The sequence below is a fragment of the Oncorhynchus nerka genome, unplaced genomic scaffold (assembly GCF_034236695.1).
Source record: "Oncorhynchus nerka isolate Pitt River unplaced genomic scaffold, Oner_Uvic_2.0 unplaced_scaffold_3962, whole genome shotgun sequence".
In the NCBI taxonomy this organism is placed as follows: Eukaryota; Metazoa; Chordata; class Actinopteri; order Salmoniformes; family Salmonidae; genus Oncorhynchus; species Oncorhynchus nerka.
Window position 1 is genome coordinate 2,100 of NW_027037336.1, and position 7,901 is coordinate 10,000.

The window sequence follows — 7,901 nt, forward strand, 5'->3', positions numbered from 1 at the left end:
CCTTCTTCTCCTTCTCCTTCTTCTTCTCCTTCTTCTCCTTCTCCTTCTTCTTCTTGTCATTTTCTTCTCCTTCTCCTTTTCTTCTTCTACTTCTTCTTCTTCTCTTCATTCTTAGTTGATAGTTACTGCAGTGTTTCTCCACTTAGTGTGTTGTGTTGTTAGTTAGTTGTGGTTAGTTCCAGCTACAGGAAAGTTAGGGTATAGCTGACCTGGGTCTGTTAGTTACCTAGCTGTTAGTTGATTAGTTGTTATAACCTGTTATAACTGATCTGTTCCAGCTACAGGACAGTGAGGGTATAGCTGACCTGGGTCTGTTAGTTACCTAGCTGTTAGTTGATTAGTTGTTATAACCTGTTATAACTGATTTGTTCCAGGCGTGGGGTGCTCCACCTACAGGACAGTGAGGGTATAGCTGACCTGGGTCTGTTTGTTACCTAGCTGTTAGTTGATTAGTTGTTATAACCTGTTATAACTGATCTGTTCCAGGCGTGGGGTGCTCCACCTACAGGACAGTGAGGGTATAGCTGACCTGGGTCTGTTTGTTACCTAGCTGTTAGTTGATTAGTTGTTATAACCTGTTATAACTGATCTGTTCCAGCTACAGGACAGTGAGGGTATAGCTGACCTTGGTCTGTTAGTTACCTAGCTGTTAGTTGATTAGTTGTTATAACCTGTTATAACTGATCTGTTCCAGGCGTGGGGTGCTCCACCTACAGGACAGTGAGGGTATAGCTGACCTGGGTCTGCCTCGTTGGCAGCTGACATCCTGTCTAGCTGTGGTCATCGTGGTTCTCTACTTCAGCCTCTGGAAGGGGGTCAAGACCTCAGGGAAGGTAGGTGGTCCTCCTGTACTGGCTCCATATCAACCTACATAAATATACCTCTTTGCTGAAATGTTGTACTTTTTATCTAGTTAGTTTTGTCTTACAATGTGCACTCGTTCTGATCTGAAAGATTAGCCATCCCACTGTAGAGCAGGATGTCCAGGTGAGGTGTCAGATCTGTGCCCTGTGAGCAGAACACCCGAACAGGACACTATCTGTAGCTCTATGAGCAGGGCATTAAGTCCTGGCCTAGAACAGAACAGAGTGGGCCAGGGTTGTTGAGTCCTGGCCTAGAACAGAACAGAGTGACCAGGCTGTTGAGTCCTGGCCTAGAACAGAACAGAGTGGACCAGGTTGCTGAGTCCTGGCCTAGAACAGAACATAGTAGGCCAGGTTGTTGAGTCCATGTACATAGAACAGAACAGAGTGGGCCAGGTTGTTGAGTCCATGTGTGTAGAACAGAACAGAGTGGGCCAGGTTGTTGAGTCCTGGCCTAGAACAGAACAGAGTGGGCCAGGTTGTTGAGTCCTGGCCTAGAACAGAACAGAGTGGGCCAGGTTGTTGAGTCTAGCCTAGAACAGAACAGTGTGGACCAGGTTGTTGAGTCCTGGCCTAGAACAGAACAGAGTGGGCCAGGTTGTTGAGTCCTGGCCTAGAACAGAACAGAGTGGGCCAGGTTGTTGAGTCCATGTGAGTAGAACAGAACAGAGTGGGCCAGGTTGTTGAGTCCTGGCCTAGAACAGAACAGAGTGGGCCAGGTTGTTGAGTCCTGGCCTAGAACAGAACAGAGTGGGCCAGGTTGTTGAGTCCATGTGAGTAGAACAGAACAGAGTGGGCCAGGTTGTTGAGTCCTGGCCTAGAACAGAACAGAGTGGGCCAGGTTGTTGAGTCCTGGCCTAGAACAGAACAGAGTGGGCCAGGTTGTTGAGTCCATGTGAGTAGAACAGAACAGAGTGGGCCAGGTTGTTGAGTCCTGGCCTAGAACAGAACAGAGTGGGCCAGGTTGTTGAGTCCTGGCCTAGAACAGAACAGAGTGGGCCAGGTTGTTGAGTCCTGGCCTAGAACAGAACAGAGTGGGGCCCAGGTTGTTGAGTCCATGTGTTCCTGTGCAGGTTGTGTGGATCACCAGCCACCATGCCCCTCGTGGTCCTGACCGTCCTGCTGCTGCGTGGGGTCACCCTCCCTGGAGCCATGGATGGCATTAAGGCCCTACCTCAGCGTCGACTTCCTACGACTCTGTGAGCCTCAGGTAAGAATGGGGGAGAGGAGAGGAGAGATAGAGAGACAGGAAGGAGTGAGAGAAACAGAAAGAAAGATTGGGGAGACTGAGAGAAGAAGAGAAGAGAGAGAGAGAGAGAGAGAGAGAGAGAGAGAGAGAAAGAGAAAAAGAAGAGAGAAAGAGAGAGGACAAGAGCGAGTTGCATTCAACTGAAATGTGTCTTCCTGCATTTAACCCAGTCAGAGGTGCTGGGTTGCTGCCTCAATCAACATCCACAGCGCCCGGGAACAGTGGGTTAACTGCCTTGTTCAGGGACAGAATGACAGATTTTTAACCTTGTCAGCTTGGTGATTCGATCCAGCGATCTGGCTCTAACCACTAGGCTACCTGCGTATATATTTATATTGTGTGCGTGTGTTTATGTGTGTGTGTGAGAGAGATATGCTGATGTTTATTTCTGTATTTCAACGCCACAGGTAGTCATTTAGTGCAGGAAAATACAAGGTTCGTTATAAACAATTTAATATTTCAGTATCCATGAAATCCCGACTGATGAAATGTATATATGAATCATTTGCCTTAATAAGGCGCTGTAAGAATCTCCAGCTGCCCCCCTCCTCACGCCCCCTCCAGTAGCAACGCACCCACGACCGCTAAGGACTCAAAGCAACAATTTGAGAATTAGATTAGACACATGCATGCAGCGACAATTTGCTAAATTACCCCGTATTCACAAGTGTCTTTCATCTTTCTGTTGAATGAGTTTCCTGCAATTATCTCTAATAACAGCCTTTCCCCCCTTGTGTCTGTTGTCCTCTGTCCCCCGGCTGTTTGTTGTGTAGGTCTGGATAGACGCTGCCACTCAGATCTGCTTCTCTTTGGGAGTCGGGTTTGGTGTGCTAATAGCGTTCTCCAGCTATAACAAATTCAGCAACAACTGCTATAGGTAAAGTAGAAGAACAGAACAAAACCCAGGGGTTCAGTGTCCCAAATAACACCCTATTCACTATATAGTGCACTACTTTAGACTAGGACCCATAGGGCTCTGGTTGAAAGTAGTGCACTGCGTAGGGAATAGGGTGCTATTTGGTATGCTGCCCTCAGTGTTGATAACAGAGGTGACAAACTGCTGCTGAGCTGGTGAATTACAATACCTTTGAAGGCGCTTACCTACTGGCCATGTCTATAACACCAGTCTGTTCTATAGAGGACAGTAATACCTGCTGGCCATGTCTGTAACACCAGTCTGTTCTATAGAGGACAGTAATACCTACTGGCCATGTCTATAACACCAGTCTGTTCTATAGAGGACAGTAATACCTACTGGCCATGTCTGTAACACCAGTCTGTTCTATAGAGGACAGTAATACCTACTGGCCATGTCTATAACACCAGTCTGTTCTATAGAGGGACAGTAATACCTACTGGCCATGTCTATAACACCAGTCTGTTCTATAGAGGACAGTAATACCTACTGGCCATGTCTATAACACCAGTCTGTTCTATAGAGGACAGTAATACCTACTGGCCATGTCTATAACACCAGTCTGTTCTATAGAGGACAGTAATACCTACTGGCCATGTCTATAACACCAGTCTGTTCTATAGAGGACAGTAATACCTACTGGCCATGTCTGTAACACCAGTCCTAGAGGACAGTAATGCCTACTGGCCATGTCTGTAACACCAGTCTGTTCTATAGAGGACAGTAATACCTACTGGCCATGTCTATAACACCAGTCTGTTCTATAGAGGGCAGTAATACCTACTGGCCATGTCTATAACACCAGTCTGTTCTATAGAGGACAGTAATACCTACTGGCCATGTCTATAACACCAGTCTGTTCCATAGAGGACAGTAATACCTACTGGCCATGTCTATAACACCAGTCTGTTCCATAGAGGACAGTTACCTACTGGTCATGTCTATAACACCAGTCTGTAGAGGACAGTATACCTACTGGCCAAGTCTATAACACCAGTCTGTTCTATAGAGGACAGTAATACCTACTGGTCATGTCTATAACACCAGTCTGTTCTATAGAGGGACAGTAATAGTCTGTTCTATAGAGGACAGTAATACCTACTGGCCATGTCTATAACACCAGTCTGTTCTATAGAGGACAGTAATACCTACTGGTCATGTCTATAACACCAGTCTGTTCTATAGAGGACAGTAATACCTACTGGCCAAGTCTACTCAACACCAGTCTGTTCTATAACATTGATATTACCAGTCTGTTCTATAGAGGACAGTAATGCCTACTGGCCATGTCTATAACACCAGTCTGTTCTATAGAGGACAGTAATACCTACTGGCCATGTCTATAACACCAGTCTGTTCTATAGAGGACAGTAATACCTACTGGCCAAGTCTATAACACCAGTCTGTTCTATAGAGGACAGTAATACCTACTGGCCAGTCTGTTCTAGAGGACAGTAATACCTACTGGTCATGTCTATAACACCAGTCTGTTCTATAGAGGACAGTAATACCTACTGGCCATGTCTATAACACCAGTCTGCTCTGGATCTACCAGGTAGCGAGAGTGAATATGCTCTTGTCCTTCACTCTCTCTTCCAGAGATGCCATCATCACCAGTTCCATCAACTCCCTGACCAGCTTCTTCTCTGGCTTCGCTACATCTTCTCCTCTCCTGGTTACATGTCCTGCATAAACACAGCGTGCCATTGACAAGGTGTGTCACAGACGGTCATGGTTCTTAGTGTTCTGACAAGGTGGCCGCAGACGGTCAGTATTCTTAGTGTTCTGGACATGTGGCCACAGACGGTCAGTATTCTAGTGTTCTGACAAGGTGACCACAGACGGTCAGTATTCTTAGTGTTCTGGACAAGGTGACCACAGATGGTCAGTATTCTTAGTGTTCTGGACAAGGTGACCACAGATGGTCAGTATTCTTAGTGTTCTGGACAAGGTGACCACAGACGGTCAGTATTCTTAGTGTTCTGGACAAGGTGACCACAGATGGTCAGTATTCTTAGTGTTCTGGACAAGGTGGCCACAGACGGTCAGTATTCTTAGTGTTCTGGACAAGGTGACCACAGACGGTCAGTATTCTTAGTGTTCTGGACAAGGTGGCCACAGACGGTCAGTAGTCTTAGTGTTCTGGACAAGGTGGCCACAGACAGTCAGTATTCTTAGTGTTCTGGACAAGGTGGCCACAGATGGTCAGTATTCTTAGTGTTCTGGACAAGGTGACCACAGATGGTCAGTATTCTTAGTGTTCTGGACAAGGTGACCATAGATGGTCAGTATTCTTAATGTTCTGGACAAGGTGACCACAGATGGTCAGTATTCTTAGTGTTCTGGACAAGGTGGCCACAGATGGTCAGTATTCTTAGTGTTCTGGACAAGGTGACCACAGATGGTCAGTATTCTTAATGTTCTGGACAAGGTGACCACAGATGGTCAGTATTCTTAATGTTCTGGACAAGGTGACCACAGATGGTCAGTATTCTTAGTGTTCTGGACAAGGTGACCACAGATGGTCAGTATTCTTAATGTTCTGGACAAGGTGACCACAGATGGTCAGTATTCTTAGTGTTCTGGACAAGGTGACCACAGATGGTCAGTATTCTTAATGTTCTGGACAAGGTGACCACAGATGGTCAGTATTCTTAATGTTCTGGACAAGGTGGCCACAGATGGTCAGTATTCTTAGTGTTCTGGACAAGGTGACCACAGATGGTCAGTATTCTTAGTGTTCTGGACAAGGTGACCACAGATGGTCAGTATTCTTAGTGTTCTGGACAAGGTGACCACAGATGGTCAGTATTCTTAGTGTTCTGGACAAGGTGACCACAGATGGTCAGTATTCTTAGTGTTCTGGGATGGGTTGGTGACCCACAGATGGTCAGTATTCTTAGTGTTCTCTGACAAGGTGACCACAGATGGTCAGTATTCTTAGTGTTCTGGACAAGGCACCACAGATGGTCAGCATTCTTAATGTTCTGGACAAGGTGACCACAGACGGTCAGTATTCTAATGTTCTGGACAAGGTGACCACAGATGGTCAGCATTCTTAATGTTTGGACAAGGTGACCACAGATGGTCAGTAGCCCTAATGTTCGTGACTCTTCAGATAACGATGGAGACCTGAAATAAAATAATTGTTTTGTTCCTTATAAAAAATGGTTAGATGTTTTGACATTTCCAATACATTTTTCAGCCAATCATTATTTGTGTTGATCTCTAAATTGATGTCATGTCCACTTGTCTTTATGACGTGCAATATTAAATGTATATATAAAAAAAGCTACTCTGGGCTTGGTGTCAGGGCTGATTGAAATCTATATGTTTATCAGCACAAATCAATCATGTGGTCTACATTGTCACCGTTGCTGATTAAACAAATGTTGGGTTTGCTGCGTTCTTCAGACAAGTCTCCCATCACAAAATAGATGTTTGATTAACACTTTAGATAACTAGATCATTCATCTGTGTTGTTGTGTCCCATACAGGTCCTGGGTCTGGTGTTCATCATCTACCCAGAGGCCATTGCAACATTACCAGGATCATCAAAGTGGGCAGTTATCTTCTTCATCATGTTGCTGACTTCATCGATAGTGCTGTGAGTACACCGCTCACCATTATAGAGCAAACTATGAACTGATCAACCACCAGTTTCTGAGATGACAACATGCTATAGGCTAGTGGTGATAAACTACTCCTGGGGAGCTAATAGGTGTGCAGGCTTTTGGTCCACTCCAGCAGGATCAGGACTGGCTAATCCTACATAGGCTAGTGGTGACAAACCCTACTCCTGGGAGCTAATAGGTGTGCAGGCTTTGTCCACCCAGCAGGATCAGGACTGGTTAATCCTGCTATAGGTCTGTGGTGACAAACCCTACTCCTGGGGAGCTAATAGTGCAGGCTTTTGGTCTCACCCAGCAGGATCAGGACTGGCTAATCCTGCTATAGGCTAGTGGTGACAAACCCTACTCCTGGGAGCTAATAGGGTGCAGGCTTTTGGTCCGACCCAGCAGGATCAGGACTGGACTGGCTCGTGGTGACAAAATCCTGGGGAGCTAAAGAGGCTTTGGTCCGACCAGCAGGATCAGGACTAGTGATAAACCTACTCCTGGGAATAACAGGTGCCAGGCTTTGGTCCGACCCAGCAGGATCAGGACTGGCTAACTATAGGCTCGTGGTGACAAACCCTACTCCTGGGAGCTAATGGGTGTGCAGGCTTTTGGTGACAAACCCACTCCAGGATCCACTCCTGGGGAGCTAATAGGTGTGCAGGCTTTGTCCTGACCCAGCAGGATCAGGACGGCCAATCCTGCTATAGGCCAGTGGTGACAAACCCTACTCCTGGGGAGCTAATAGGTGTGCAGGCTTTTGGTCCACCCCAGGATCAGGACTGGCTAATCCTGCTATAGGCTAGTGGTGACAAACCCTACTCCTGGGAGCTAATAGGTGTGCAGGCTTTTGGTCCGACCCAGCAGGACCAGGACTGGCTAATCCCGCTAGGCTCGTGGTAAAACCCTACTCCTGGGGAGCTAATAGGTGCAGGCTTTTGTCTCCGACCCAGCAGGATCAGGACTGGCTAATCCTGCTATAGGCTAGTGTTGACAAAACCCTACCCTGGGAGCTAATAGGTGTGCAGGCTTTTGGTCCGACTCCAGCAGGATCAGGACTGGCTAATCCTGCCAGGCCAGTGGTGACAAACCCTACTCCTGGGAGCTAATAGTGCAGGCTTTTGTCCGACCCAGCAGGATCAGGACTGGCTAATCCTGCTATAGGCTAGTGGTGACAAACCCTACTCCTGGGGAGCTAATAGGTGTGCAGGCTTTTGGTCCGACCCAGCAGGATCAGGACTGGCTAATCCTGCTAT

At 46.8% G+C, this 7,901-nt stretch overlaps 1 pseudogene; it reads left to right on the forward strand.

Annotated features, from left to right (window-relative positions):
* Positions 1 to 694: 694 nt before the first annotated feature.
* Positions 695 to 7,901, forward strand: part of LOC135566623 (sodium-dependent dopamine transporter-like) — a 10,800-nt pseudogene continuing 3,593 nt past the window's right edge.